The 16,599-nt window shown below is 38.3% G+C and overlaps 1 protein-coding gene across 3 annotated transcripts in view; it reads left to right on the top strand.

Moving 5' to 3' along the window:
• Nucleotides 1-16,599, top strand: part of ctnna2 (catenin (cadherin-associated protein), alpha 2) — a 306,072-nt gene that overhangs the window by 208,168 nt on the left and 81,305 nt on the right. The window lies entirely within an intron of this gene.

Raw genomic sequence — 16,599 nt, 5'->3', positions numbered from 1 at the left:
GCAAGAGACAGATGAACCTTGTAATACAGGAAAGGTACTTGACACATTATGTTTTATATCTTGAGCCTTGAATTAAAATTTGTTGATTTCTGTTGCACACAAATAAAACTCTGTTTGCATTGTGCTTGCAGTAATTCTATGTCAGAAACTGTTTTGATGTAAGTGCTGATGCCAAGACCCTCCATGTTGCTCATTTAGCATCATATCATAGATGGTGGCATACATGGGGCTCTGTCTCTCATTTACAGATGTCTTACTTGGATAGTAATTTGTGTGCCTAACGTCAAAAAGAATGACATTGAAATTTTGTGTAGATACTCCAGGTTTTTACCCAATTTTCCTAAATTTGTCTTTTGACTTTGCCTAATGAAGCATTCATCATTTCCCACTTCAGACTGACCTGAAAACAAACACAGAAGACAATATGTTTCTGCAATTAAATTTGAGAATAAATGCATGACACATTTCAGAAAAAACATGATAAGATTACCAAATTACAGTAAATATTAATAAGAATGACTATGAGCTCTTTCTTTCTTTAGTGCACCTCAAGATTGGCACAATGAGATGTCAGATGATGTGTCATACCCCATACTCAAGGAAAGTAGGCGCCATGTACGATGTCATTATGCACCATCATTGGCCTTTTTCATGGAGGACATTTTGACATGTCACAGGAGGAAAGGCACAGATGCAAATATTAAAAGTAATGATGGCCGAACTCCATTTAGCTGCTCCTGTTTTACGGTTCTGATATTGATCATGATTCGCTGTCACAGTGTCATGCTTTATAGGAACACTGAGCAGAGCCATGGTTAATGTTGTACTTTTTCTGCTATATCACATTACAGTATCTGATGTTAAAATGGCCAATTTAAAACCCTTTTTGACCCTGTGGCCCAGAGTGACCTTAAAGTTTACTCATAGGAGAAGATAAACTTGCATTTTAGCATAATGCAACAGAAAACCTGTTCACTTTGGAATATTCCTTCTTGGTTTGATCATCAGAATCCTGCAAAAACTGATTTAAGGCAGGAAGACAGAAAGTATATTTTTCATCAAAAAGTATGCAAGGGTCACCAGCAAATTCTTACCTCACCTTGACTTTTATGAATGCCAGGTCTTGCATGGAAAGTGTGTACACAATGTTTATAAATGAGGTCCCTCTACAAATATTGTGAGAGACAACTGAATGCCACCTTTTTTCTTCATACACACAAACACATTTGATAAACATCCACAGACATCTTCCAAAGTCAGAGGGGTATTCTTTTGTATCAGTAAAGTGAAACTAACAAAGCAGTATAAATACACAAATATGTGGCCCAAGGCCAAATAGGGGTAACGCCAAGGGATTGAAAACAGTCAGATTTGTTTCAGAATAAAGTGTACAATGTTTTAATTGCAGTGAAGAAATATGCCGCCTCCCGTAACAGTATGCCTGGCCACAGTATTTTGCAAGACATTCATTACTAGTTTTAGCAAATTATTAATTATAATAAAAAGATAAAATAATTGCACCTTTATCCCTTACTGCCATGCTTTTCTTTGTCACGGGAAGCACATGACACAAACAGGATTGCATTCAGTTATTAGGTTAACCTCTGCAGATAAAATTACACTGACATCAACTTAGTTGTGAAACTGCAGTGTGGTACTGAAGTATGTGTGAGAATGTTTTGTCCATTTCCAGTACAGATAAAATATCTAGACCTTGTATAAAAGTATTTTTTAAAAAACTGTTAAAAAAGACAAATAAGTAGTTAGCAGAAACCATAAGAAACTTTAAGGCTATATTACAGTCCATTTAGTTATGCCTGTGGGCTGCATTCACTCTGCTATGTGGCTAATGTAACAGTTTCACAGATCAATGTGTCATAGACTTACTAAAAGCATACCACCCAAACTGTGCAGTAACACAACAGATGTTAGGGTTTTCTTGATTATTCTAGTGATTGCAGTATATTTCAAATGCAGAGCACCTGCATATTATATATAATATACAATATGCATTCGGTGTGCTGCTCTTTGAAATAGGAAAATAAGCATCTCCACAGTCTAGTTGAATGCAGCCACCCCCTGGGGAGCAAATAATCATTTCTTTGTCATTTTATGTCTGCAACTGCCTCTGCAATATTCTGAATGCTTTAAACTCATTCCTGAAACAAGGGTCTGGTGGAACTTGTGGTGGAGGTCAGTGTGTTTAGATGAACAAGGAATGGTGCGTGATTGTGGAGGTTGCATCCAAAGTGTCCCCCTGCTTTGCTAGTGGAGTTAGCTAGTTAGCTAGTGTCTCTGCAAAGAGAGGCTTTACAGTTACTGTAGCAGTGTACCTGGAAAAACTGTACAATGGCATCAAGGATCAACAAATAGCACTTTTTTCCATACTCTTACCCTTTAAAATGACAATAAAATTCAACCTGATATGCTCTTTTTATCTGAAAACAAGATATGTGTATAACAGTGCATAAACAACAAGCGCACCTGGAATTGAGTACAAAGTAGGGGCATCATTGCTGTTTACCCAAAAGAATCCCCACAATACCTTTTTTATTATACAGGAGCTTTTTAAGTTGTATTTAATCCCTGTTGAGTCCTCTACTCCAGCTCTTAGGGCCTTGGCTTGGTCAAGGACGATGAAAGGATAATTCCTAATATCCATCATTCATGTGTGTTGGTGTATAATGAAACCAGGCTATCAGTAGGAAACCTACATAGACAAGGGGAAGGCAACCTAACTCCATCCCACTGAATTACTGTGTCACAAAAATTTAATAGGATGTTTAATTTCTTGAGCTTTTAATTTATTGATCACAGTATCTGTAAAATATAAAGATAAAACTACTGCTCTGGACTGAAGGTCATATATCTTACATATTGTTTTCCCAGCATGTTGAAATCAGGCTTTGAACTTTACATCACTTTGCAATGCCTTCAGGGTATTTCAGGAGCTAGTGTGTCAGAGTTGATGGCTGCTGTTGTTTGTTTACATATAAAGAAAATGGCACAAGCCAGGAAGAAACAGTGTAAGGTAATATTAACTTTAAATGTTCAAATGTTTTTGAAAGGTTACATTCTCAATAGATTATGTTTTAGTTTTTTTTTTATTCCTTGGTGACTGAAACTAGACAGTAACAATTAGATTCAACTGTCAAGGTTGTTCGAGGGTAGTTTCTCTATGTCAGATGAATTATTGGGGTTAGAACTCTATGAAAATAATTCAGTTCATTCAAATTTTAGATTTTTCAGATTTTTCATTCAAAACCTAAAATCTGAATGTGCTAAAGTTAAGAGTTAAACTGTAGGACAAGCTCACCTGCCACAGTTTATGCTACTGTGGCTAGTTTCCTCTTGGTGTCTGGTACGGAATTCAGTGATCACATCAATGAGAAGAACAGAGAAAAGTCTGTGCACAGGGTGTACAATCTTGGTTTGCATTTGTTGATGAGGCGTTATCTCTTTTCGCGAGCACTGAAGTCAGGGGATTCAGAGGAGCAGTATGCAGAATGTGCTTGATTCAGTCTGTCTGTACTTGCTGAATAGCAAACATTAACTAGCCAGCAGTCTGTGGATATCAGGTTGGGGTCTTATCAAAGCACAAACAGGGGGAACAGAACTGGTGTGCAGACTTGCTGTTCTATCTGTGCTGAAACTGATTATTAATGTGGATGTGAATGCTTTAATAAAGGTTCTCCCCTGAGTGCAGAGGTGTATGGGATAATGTTTATTCTTTCAGTGTGCATGTCTTTTATTATTCTGATCAACTACTCATCTAATCTTTATGTGTATATATATATATATATATATATATATTTCTATGATGTTTTTTATTTTACTCCTTTCACTGTGTGGAGAACTGCAAATATCTCCCCATAGCAGCTGAACACACTGTACTGTATATATGTTAGCACTTTTATAGCTTTTTATGTTCACTGTCAAACACCTACATGATCACACAAACATTTTGCATGTCAACAGCTTAATTATTTAATTGAGCAGCTTCAAAAAGATCAGTAGCAGACTCGACCTGTTTTTCTGCCTACATAGAGTTAATGCTATACATTTAAAAAACATGAAGTTCACACTATAAACGTTGACTAGAATCTTCAATATAAATTTCCATCCATAAGATTTCATTTAAACTTAAAGATTAAAAAACACTGCACTGCAATTAAAAATGTGTATATATAATGCACCATATTCATTTAGCTGAGAGAAAATGCCATCTGTTAGTGTCCCTTTTTATAGAAAATTTAATGTAACCATCCTTTTGTTGTTTATATGTGTTGTTTAGATTGATAACAACCCATATATGTCATTAGATGGGATCACCCCCAGCATTAGCTACCCTCTTATAGGCAGATCAATATCATGGCATATTGTTAATTGACCACAGGCACAATGTACAGATATGTAACCAGATAAAGGGTGAAGCAGATCTGTGCAATGTGATGTTACCTGAAGTCACATCCTTAAGCCCCACTCAGTTAGAGGAAAAAATACAATTGTTATCACATCACAGCGCCACTAAATTCAAAACTGCATCCTTGATTAAAACGCAGAGAGCTGTCTCTGGCAGCAGACAATGGCAGTTAAATAGAGAAAAAAATTCTCAGCCTCACTTCCTCACTGCTGCCTTTGTGCTGGTGTGTAAGTGTGTATCCTGTGTATTTCTGCATAAAAATGTTTTTGCATGATTTCCCGTCTCCACCCCAGTAATTTCAAACCTAGAAATCTAGAGCCCAATCAAAATCACCCTTTGTTTACACAACCAGGAACTTGTTGACAAATTGCTAAACTCTGTCCCTGTGGGTGGTGCTTTCCTGTATTCCTATATGCAGCTTAAGAGCCTTCAATTCAGGGGAATAATTGAAATCCTCAGCTACTGTTTGTCTTCATGATGGCCTTTACAAAATACTAAACCATCATTGCACATTTTACATTTTTTTGTTTGTTTGTTTTGTTTTTTGGATATCAATATTCTCTTAGGTTATATGAAAAAAAAAATCTACCTTTCCAACACAACCAGCTAGTCCATGTTGTGGTCTTTACAGGCTGTTTGTTCATTCTTTCTAAATTTAGTTTTGAAGAACTGGCTACATTAACTATTAGCAAGAACTAGGCATCAACATTATTCATGATGTCCTTCACATATCAACTGGTGTCTTCTGGTGTCGGTGTCCACCTGCACCAGAGCCTTGTCAACCAGATGGGTCCTGTGTAATTAAGATGGTCGCCCACAGCAGAGATCTGACCCGGTCAAAGCATTGAAAATAAGGCTGGCCATCCCAGGGGGACGTTTCACTCTCCTTGTGATGCCCACAAGTGTCTGGTATGTCGCTTCAGGTGTGCTCTGCCTGCCAGGCAAGAAAAAAAAATTAATATCACATTTCAAAAAAGTAGCCAGCGTTTCAGGTTTCCTGCTGCATATACATGTAATCTAACTGTGTCCGCCCTTTGTGAAAGTGTTGCACTAAGACATTTTGCACATACTGTATAGTGCATTACGTTTTTATGTCATACACTTAATCTGTTATTCAGTAATCTTATAAATTATTATTGTTACTAAACCCTTCAATTCTTCATTTAAATATGGAGATCCATGCTCTCTCTAACACTTTGAAAGGTCTTGATGGCGAAGATTAACCAACATTGGCTTCATTTAGTCTATATTCAATCTCATTAACCACAGCTGATCTTTTGCTATGCTTTGTGCATTCTCATGTAGCATATGGAAATTTTGCTGCACCCCCACATTTCTTTTAATAGACCAAGAGTTTCCAAAAACACATAAATTATGGTCTGTCGTATGTAAATAAAGAACTGGTGTAGCATGTTCATAACAGAATCAATTTACCACTCTGTGATCAAATCAGTGCTCATTTAGAAGTTGTGCGACATTTTAATAAATTATATGTAGAGAGGATCATATGTCTCTCCTAGTGCTTGAATCGGTGCCATTTCCAAGACGGTTTGATAAATGACAGCCAATATTTTCAAGGGTGATGTCTGCATGTCATTTCCTGAAAATACTGGTTGACTCGTACAGCTGGGGCCATTGTAGGAATACATTTTATGAGTCAGCTTAAGAAAGCAAATAGATGTACTCCGTAAAGACATAAATCCCCAAACGCCCACCGTGACAGTAAGTCCTATACCCTGATCCATCCTCACACCGTGCACTTACAACATGTCCAGACATTCTCTGGCTTTACTGTTCCTCATTCCTCACAACTAATAGCAGCGACAACTGTGTCAGTTTCTTGTGCTACTGTGGCTGGACTGACAAAGCCCACATGAAAGGATAATAGGAGACATAATCATTTTACCAGTTCAGCCAGCTCCACCAGCCTTTGAAGTTGATGCGTTGTGCATCATTACAGCGAAGGAACACACTGTTGACTAGCACCGTACTGTATATCTGCGTTGTTTGTGCACACAGCGGCTGTCTCTATGGTGGGCTCAGCCGCAGCAGGTAGTATAAATATTAGTGTTATCATGCTATCATTAGCAGGTTTTTATTTGATCCGCTGGTAGCTCTGTTTCGCTGTCACACTTGAGGCCATTTATTCCCTTTTCTGAACCCACCCTAATCCCTGATTAGTGCTACCTTCACAGCAACCCACCCAGAAGAGCATCTTGAGTCATCATTATCCTGGTTTACAAAAGCACACATATCATTCTTTATAGCCACTGCTACCCCTGACAACCACCATCACGATAGCATGCCTATGCAGTGGACTACTTGAAACGTCTGTGTTAGTGTCTAGATTGTCAGCATCTGAAAAATGAAGTAGGACCATGATGCTTCAGCGTCTGAAAAGGTTTTGTTTTGTGGTCAGTCATTTCAGTTTTCTGTAGCTACCTCTCTGACTTGTAATCCTGTTCTCTACACAGTGTAGTTAAGAGGTCACATAGAGAGTGGTAGTTTTGACAGCTGCAGGCAATGAATGGAAAAAGACCATCAGGCAGGCTCAGATAGAGTCTGAGGCAATTGTGAAGTTGGATAATGTATAGACACACCAAGTAAGCGTGTTTCTTTGTACAGCACACTTCAAATTCAAGAAAGATATAAACACGATTATAGAATAGGTCAAATTTGACACCTCTTACATCGCCACATGCTGTGTGACTTCTTGTGCAGACACGTCCAAGAAATCAGTGTTAACAGCATAATATAGGACAGAGAAGAAACACCATAGGGATATACATAGATGCTCAGGCCTGGCATGGGTATTAATTTAATTGAAAAGTACTTGAGAATTTAAACCTCAGCAAAGCTAATGTCTGTTTTGTGTCCATTGTCTACACATGGAAATCCCTTACTTTGTAACATGTCAGTGTTTTGTCTGATCCACTACACAAGGGTGGAGAATGATGCAATGCAGGAAAACGAAAATGATGAAATAGGATTATGTCTCCTGGAACAGGGTATACAGGTTCTTGAATTGGATTAACCCAGCTGTTCTAGCAGCTCGGTTTTGACTTGTATTGAAGAGTTCACTGTTTTCAAAAACAGTACCAGTTACCCACAGACAGCCACGTCATGTTTGTCTATGCATGTATAAGGTCGGTGTGTGTGTGTGTGTGTGTGTGTGTGAGTGTGTGTGTGATAAATCGACTTTTTCAGCTCTGTGGTGAAACAAAAGTACATCAGTGATACTCAAACCTTCTTCTCACCCCATTGACTCGCTTTTTTCTCCTTACCACAATTCTGCTCTCACAGATATCACACCACTCTCTTATTTTCTCACCCTCTCTAACCTATTCTCAGCTTCTCCCTCCCTCATTTCTCTTCTCTCCTGCTGCCCTTCCTTCAGTCCCTCCCTCGCAAACTACTTGCTATTCAGTTCATGGAGGCTGCAGGCAGCATTGCCCTAGCTCCCCATACTGCTGCTGCAGGACTAGACTTTTTTATCCCCTGCTCTCTCTCTTTCTGTCTGATAACCAGACATTTCCCCTCACTCTTTTTTCTTTTTCTGCTGAAACTATGCAACTAAAACCTTGGCGTACAGCCCAAAACACTTAATATTTAACCTGCTCCATTCTTTTAATGTTTCTGTGCTTCTATACCTCAGCACTACTATATGATGTCCCATTGGATGTAAATACATAAAAGGATGTTTTTAAGAACATATAAACCCTGAAAAACTGGTAAATCAATCAGTCCACAATTATCATTTTGTTCCTTCAAGACATTTCAGGGCTAGCATTTTCAAAATATTTCATCTTTTTCTTTCCAAGTAGGCCAACCTTCACACATCACATACAGCCTTCAAGGATACTTTGAGTGTTTTATGAACTTGTGAGCCCTCAAACATCTTTCTTACCTTTCCAAGTTGGTTTCTCTGCTAGCTCAGTCACTGACATCCCTCTTATTTTTTTTCAGTTTTGGAGGCCTTCCGGCTATTGTAAACAGAAACATGACGTTTTTTTTGAGAAAGTTGAGTTCTTTGAGCTCTCACATTATTACATGCTTAAAAAAAATCTGTACTTGCTGAATGCGCTGTTCTTTTGTCTGACACATTTGACAACCAAAACTATGAAAAAAACTTATTTGTTGACAGCTTGTATTTCAAAACAGAACACATGCTAAAACTAAATATAAAGTCATCTTTGAAAATGAGGACTATGATGAAATGTATTATATAAATTTTTTCTATCAGCAAATTAAAACTAAACAATAAAGTGAAAAATGGACAAATGGACATGAAGTAACACCATATTAATTTCAAAGTCTTGGTTGAACCACCTGCCTGCATCTGTCGAATCACAAACTGTAGCTCCTGATTGGTAAAACAGTTTCCTCTGCTGCCAAAAATAGCATTTGCCCAATAGAAACACTGGCCACTTCATCTACACTACCATCAATAACAACATCTTGCATTTAGTGTCACTGTCTCTGTCATATGATGTCACCAGTTCATGGAAGAAAGAGATTTATGAATTAAATTTATGTCCAGTCAACTAAGGATTAGACCAGAAAAAGCAAAAATTCAGCTGTGACAAACCACAAAAATTCAGCTACCATGCCAAACATTTGTGAAAAGTAAAATAATCTACAATGAGATAAATTTTACTTATCCCTGAAGGGGAATTCAGGTTTTTAATTTAACATTAAGCGCTTTTGATGTGGATGTAACAGCAACGCTCCAGGATTAATATGACCCAGTCCAGCATCTAAATATTTTTTTTTCTAAAGAAATATCACTGTACTAATGTCATCCAGCAATCTATCTTCTCCTCTCAAAACCAATAAAGAGAATTTGAGTCAAAATGTGAGTGAATCCAGCTTCTGAATGATTTTTTGCTCCGCAAAGCCACTGAGTATAAACAAATAAACTTCTCTTTCTATTTACCCCGCATTACACTCCAAAGGTGATGACAGCTGTCACCTCAAAATGCTTAGGGGATATACAGACGGGTGGCAAATTAAAGGAAGAAACAACATAAGTCTAAGTGAGGTGTTGGCTTTATAGTGCTGTCAGAAAAGCTTCAATGAGCCTTGGCACTGATTCTACAAGTCTCTGGACTCTACTGGAGGAATGAACAACATTCTTCTTTTATTTGGCATTTTGAGGATGGTGGCAGAGAGCGCTGTCTAACGTGTCAGTCCAAAATCTTCCGCTAGTTTTAAGTTAGGTTGAGGTCTGATGACCGTGAAGGCCAGACTGTACAGTGTCACATCTTTTTCATACTCATCAAACCATTCAGTGATCACATGCACCCATAACTTAACCACCAGATCAAGCAGTCAGTTTTTTTTTCCTTTTTTCCCCTCTTTAATTTGTCACCTATCTATAAATACTACTGTAAAAGGACAAACATCAAACAGCTCATAATCGTCTTAAAACTAATATACATTTTAATTTAAAAGATATGACTTATAATAACATCTAAAACAGGAGCCAAAATGAAAACTGGGCTGATAAATAAAAGACACAATGAAAAGCAAAACATGCAATCAAATATTCTTTGCCTTGCATCTGCCCATTTCCTTTTAGTTTTTGTCAGTTTCAGCCTCTTCATCTTTTTGCCCTTACTGTTTCCATCCATTTATGTCCAGCTTGTCATGTGTTTATGCACTTGTTGAATTTATCACTTTTATATAAAAAGCATCTTGTTCAGAGGCTTTTTTTTTTTTTTTTTTTGCTCCAATCTCCAGCCAACGTCTGATGTTATGTTATCATGCAATATGGAGAGGCGTCCCTATAATCTAGTGGTTTCAGATGTGCGACTTGTTGCCAGTTTGTTTCTGGCTTAGGACATTTGCTGCATATCGTCCTCTTTCCTCTCTCTTTTTCTCGTCATTTACTTTTAATATCTCAATTAAGGCAAAAATTACCCAAAAAACCAATTTGAAAAGCATGGAAATATGCCTTTGCCCTCTAACCAAATTCTGCTAAAATTCTACACAGAAATGCTATGCTGCATTAACATATCAGTTTGTTCTTTTGCCTTATTCTGTATGACTCAGGTTTTTTTTTTTTTTTTTTTTTTTTTTTTTTTGCTGCATCAATCTACCAATTAACCATGTATACAAGCACACAGGGTGTTAATCCTTCATTCTCTTTTTACCCCATCCTAAACAAACTGCTCATTTACGACATACTTGATGAAAAGCCAGATGCTTCCTCTCATCCACAGCCTGCTTGACCACAGATGCTAATAGCCAGTGACAGGCTCACAGTCTAAACATGAGCCAGTGTAATGAGAGGAGTAAGCAAACGGTATCAGCCATTAAACATAAGAGAGCTTGTGCCAGAAGGCACTCCGGCTCCTCTTCAGGCAGTGCCGTTCTCGGGCTGCATTAACTCTAACTGACAGGAGATTGCCAGACTCAAACAGCACGGTTATAGACACCATGGGCAGCCATGTGAGGGGAGAAAAGACATGAAGCTGTAGTAGAAACAGCACAGGGGTTAGGAATGTACTGACTTTCTTAAAGCTCCACACAAGTGTACTCATTCAAATTCCCACAGCACCTTTTTTAACAGGTTTAAGAAATGTACTGTATGTGAGTGTGTGTGCGCACCGGACCATGAGTTTTCAGTAACACTGACAATAAATGTTGAATTACTAATATTGTATTTATTGTTTTATATAGTCTGTTAAAATAACTGACTCTACACCGGGCATGATAAGCAACAACAACAAAAAAAAGATTTCTAACTTGTTTGTAAATTATAACTGATGTGTATAATGTGAAAAACATAAAGGAAAATGTGTTATATGTGGTGCAGCAGGAGTCCCGGGAACAAGGATGGAGAGCCACTGCCTCTATTCATTATCACTTTCATTAAGCCTCATTAAAATAGAGAAACTATTCCCCACAACTAATATACTAGAAGAAAATCTGGTATTCAGACCCATATGAATGTCTTTGAAGACATTCAAGTCAAGTCCAATTATATTTGACTGCACATAAATAGCAAGCTATGCAGTTCATCTGTTAGTGTCTAAACAAAGCTTTTTTCACATCACAGAACAGACTCATTCTGGTCTTCAGTTTGTCTCACTGTAATAAGGTAAAACAACTTATCTGAGACAGGAACATAACAACAGTAGCATGTGAAGCCCTGGGAGGCTAAACCTAAATATGTTTCCAATTGCTGTCATGTAAAATTATTGTTTACGGTGTAATGCTGCTTATCAAGCTGTAGCACCTCTCTCTGGCGTGACACAAAGAAGGGTCAAGCTGCCCAAAAAAAAGGATCAAGCTTCTTTTGTGGGTCAAGATGCACAAACAATTGCAGACATTTTTGAGACATTTTTCAGGGATGTTATTTGTTGGCTCCAAAGTCATAAAAGCCTAACCTTTTTTATTCATCATTTGGTTTGTGTCAAAACTTCACTGGGACAGGATTTCAGATGTATAGCGAAGTCAAACTTTTAAAGTGAAAACAAAAATAATGAGAACATAAAAAGCTAAATAGGCTGAGGAATTTGTTGAGTTTGCCGGTTCTCCTCGTGTCTACATGGATTTCCCCCTGGTGTTCCAGTTTTCTCACTCTTTCTAAATGGAGAATTAGAGACTTTTAATTGCCTGTAGATGTGAATGTGAGTATGAATGCTTGTTGGTATGTATGTGTTAGCCCTGTGATAGACTGGGAGAGACTTTAGATTTTTACACATTTGACCTACAGAGAAAACATTCAGCTAACTGACCCATTTTGTGTGTGTGTATGTGTGTGTGTGTGGATTCTTACAAATGGACATGTGCATATAATGTACTGTAAATCATATTTCTGACCTTATTCACTTTGTATACTGCATTATGCCTGTTCTTTATGTAACTGGGATTTAGAACAGCTATAATGAGATGATGATGTGGCATCTATTTTTCCCCTATTGCGTTTTCATTTCATTTAATAAAAGAAGAAAAATATTATGATCCATACACTGGAAGACTTTTTTTTCCACAGGCATTTTATTGTGTTTTCTTTTTCACTATCCTGTAATCAAACTAGCTGATAGTCACTGCTGCACCCCGTTAAGTTCCACTTAATGAGAACAAGTCAAATTGGCCCATCTATGGCACTACAGCTGAGGGAGCACAACTTATCTTAATGAGGATCTAGCTACCCATTATCTGCTGGTAACCCGACCAACATGTTACCACTATTATCAACCCCCCCTCCCACGGCTTGCACATACACAAACACTTTCTCACCCTCTTGTTATCAGCTTGCCTTCCCCTTTAAGTCTGCTGCAGACAGTGTAACCACATTGGACAGTAATTGTACCTCTTGCTCCTGCCTAATTGAATTGACAAGGAGCCGGAATTGATATCATTTAACACATTGATCTTGGGAGACAATGAGACAGAAGGCCTCTTACACCCCCCACTCCTCTTGTTTTCCTCCCCCACCTGTCTGCTAATTTCTTCCCTCTGATTCATCTGCCGTTTGCTTTGATTTGCCATGTTATTGCCTATGAATTACCAGATTCATCCCTCACTTCTTTCACCACTCCTAAATTTCTGTGTTTCTTTATTTGATTTATTTATTTACTTTATTGGATTGGTTACACGGGGCATGCAAAGACATAGTGATAAGAAACAGAATTTGGTTCAATTAATGAATGAATGCAGTCACCCTTTTGAAGGCGTCAGAAAATATTGATCGCGTGCATTTTCATTAAGTCTGTTCATTCCTTATGTTGCCAGGAATAAAACCTTTGAACATTTATACACAAAAAAAAAAAGAAAATCAAAGAACCAAATGATGAAATATAGTGCTTCCTTGTGCCTCTAAAAAAACAGTTGCAAAGAGGCTAATCTATGTTTTATTCCAGCATTACAGGGTTTGAGGTCAGAAATGCAGTGAAGCAGTTTGCACTACAGTACACCACTGAATTACACAACTTACTCCTGGAGGGCCTGGGCCCTCAGCCGTTCCACCAGCATGCACACTCCACCAGCCATCTTCTTAGTGAGCAAGAATAACTCCACTGCCACTGCTTCCATTACCCCACACACTAGATGCTTATTTTCAGGCACCCTCTTCTATCTTCCCCTTCCCAGCTGAGAATGAGTGACTGCACACCAGGGGGTAGAAAATAATGGATGGGGACAGTTGGGAACATTGTCTGCTAAACACCACGGGAACTTGTGTTTACCAGAAAAACCAGAAATGCACAATCCATTATGTGGCAGTCAAAAACTAACCAATCAATGGTGTTGTATGGGACACAAAGAAATCAACAGGCAACTTGTGTTGTCAGGCTTTTAACGGCTATGAATTGGACAGTGCAATTGCATACACATGCAAAGCACACCTGGGTGGGGGTGGAAAAAAGTCAAATAGCATCCCAGATAAACACCATCAATACATTAATACAATAATGTGAAGCAGTTTATCTGTTTCACTTTTTTTCCCTCTCACATGCATGCACACGTGTTCCAAAGATCACGGTTTTGACATGATTATGAGCTTGGCACATTGAATAACCTATGATTCATCATTGTGGACTGACGGCTATATCAGTTTTGTGATGAGGGATTCATGCCTATTGTTTTTAAGTCAATATTTTATGTTTTTCAGAAGCTCCAACCTCTGCAATACATTTTACATTACATGTTAAAAGAGTCTTGACATATATCAACACAGAAGAGTTTTTACACTATAGTAAATGTGTAGCCTTCTTGGCTTACTGTCAAAAGCATGCTATATTGAATTTTAAACAAGGGGCTGTTTCAATCAAAATATATAAATATATACATCCTAGTAGCTATTTCTCATGCTTAGTTGTCAGTAGGAGCTCAAAATAGCAGGTGCTGGGTTTTGTCCTTTTGGAGTGACATCATTGTGCTGCTTTAATCTCCTTAACTCCGATTAAAGAGTTCAGAGTATTGAGAAATATAACTACTGGGATTTCTAATTCCTGAAAAAAAAAAAAAAAAAAAAAAAAAAACATGCACACAAATATTGTTTATCAGTGTGTCATTTATCTTATGAATAATAAGAGGTGCGTGCCTCTTCTAAAGCATGACCATTCTCTCAGTTCAGTTAAGGTTGTTGGTTATACATAAAGTCATGTGTGTTTCCTCAGAAAAGTTCCAGTTAAGCCCCTTTTCATTTTTACTAGTGAACATCTTTAATCCTGCACATCCCTCTGGTGCCTTAATGACACATTAGGCTCTTTAGGCAGCAAAGTGACTAATGTTGTCATGTCCTCTGCTTTGGCATAGAGGCGCCTGTCTGTGCATGCACATCAAAGTGTGAGTGCTTGTGCAAGTGTGTGGCACATAAGAGAAGCCAGCTGAATGCTATTCTCTTCTATCCTGCATTTCCTCTTCTTCTTCTATGTGAATCAACAACTGGCTGAAAACCATTTTTCTCTGTGCTTCAGGATATAGGTTGCAAATATAATAAAACCACATGCATACAGTACAGGTGTACAGACATACTATGCCCTTTTTTTTTTCCCCTTCAGTTTGGTGCATTGCTCCACAAAGAATTACTGCATTGTGTGATTGCTATTAGTACAAGGGCTGAGCGACTGTAATTCCTAATGTTTAATATCCTTATGAAAGAAAATGTGTGCTATATGAGCCTTGTCCAAGGGCAAGCCAGCAATACATTAGACAGAAAAGGGAATCATATCTGTTTTTATGGCTACAGGCTCTTTTCGTTGAGCAGCACTTTCACATCAGTGCCCTTGCACACATGTAAATTTCCTACAGCACATACCCACATTGAAACGCATGTTAGGCTTGGAGTGTGACAAATTGAAAATGAGAAAAATCTGACTGTAGTTGTTTGTCAGCAAGTTGGCATCTTCTTAAATGTCGTCTATTTCAAGACTGAAGTGAAAGTTTGGACCAATTGCTTTTAACTTCACAACTACACCAAAGTATTTTGCTGGAGCACACGTACTTCCTGTGCCAAGGAAAACCTTAAATAGGGAGCTCAAGTAGTCATTTCATCGTGTTTTATACCTGGGTGCACAGTAGCGACCTTCCCTCTCTGCTACTGTCTCTGGGGCAGTGGCCATATTCAGAACTAATGTGGATAAAGGAATTTAACAACCCGATAGTGGCCAAGGCATTGAAAGTGACAATCAATGTTAACCTTGGGGTGAGTTTAATATGAGGTGGGTGTTTGATGGGGTCCCATTTAGTTCTTTGTGACACATAGATACGAGGCGTTCTGTTACACTCAATTATTAAAAGGGCAGGACAATAGTGTGGCAACATAGAGATAAGAAACGACATTTTGTGTCTCATTAAGCAGGATAACAACTAAATTGCCCCATTACAGTGTTCCGTTTGTCTTAAAGAAATCCCCATTCAAAACAAGTATGTACGAATGGGGATCCATGTCACCACCTATGTGCTTTTTTGTGAAGGCCGATGAGTATTCATGCTACGCTGGGCAGAAATGTCAGTTGGTTGTGTGGCAATGACACAAATGCTGCTGTATGCTCATTGAGAGGAATGTGTTCTTCATTTCAAAGCAGTACACTCATATATTTAACTTAGTTTGAATAGACACGTGTTTTTTTCCCCAGTACATTACAGAAACTACCATCGCCAGTAAAAGTGAACATCCAATAACTGGAGTGATGTAAATCCACTCCACTACTCTCCATGGTTTCTTGTAAGAGGTTAATGGAGTGCCCACATGGGTCAGCTGAAAGTGGACCGTTGTACTTGGCCAGGGCATTGCAGTTGGCAATAGTTCTGTATGAAAGCCAGTAAGAGGCATTTTCCTTGCATCTTCCTATCTGAAGAAACCCACTGGTTGGTTGGGATGTTTGCCATGATTCGGCTTCTAGATGCTTTTTAACTAGAAAGAAAGAAAATCTGGAACAGCAAGAAGTTCCATGCTGTTCCTCCACTGAAACTTCTCATTGTCTGGTGAAAAGAAGCAGCTGGTGACGCCACGTGCATCAGGTGAAGCACACTGAGCAATTGGTGACAACTAAATTGATAGTTGCCAGACAGCCTAGTTGCTAGGTAACATAGGAAAGCTAGGTAACAACTCTATGACTCATGCTTTTACTGTTGCCGGTCTAATCATCGAACACTTTTAATGTCAGCACACACAGTCTTTGATGAAGTGCGTTTTCAGAATCCACAGTCTAAATATACAC

The sequence above is a fragment of the Mastacembelus armatus genome, chromosome 1, assembly GCF_900324485.2.
Source record: "Mastacembelus armatus chromosome 1, fMasArm1.2, whole genome shotgun sequence".
Taxonomy (NCBI): domain Eukaryota; kingdom Metazoa; phylum Chordata; class Actinopteri; order Synbranchiformes; family Mastacembelidae; genus Mastacembelus; species Mastacembelus armatus.
The sequence above is the reverse complement of the archived record's forward strand: the minus strand, read 5'-3'. Positions and strand labels throughout refer to the sequence as shown.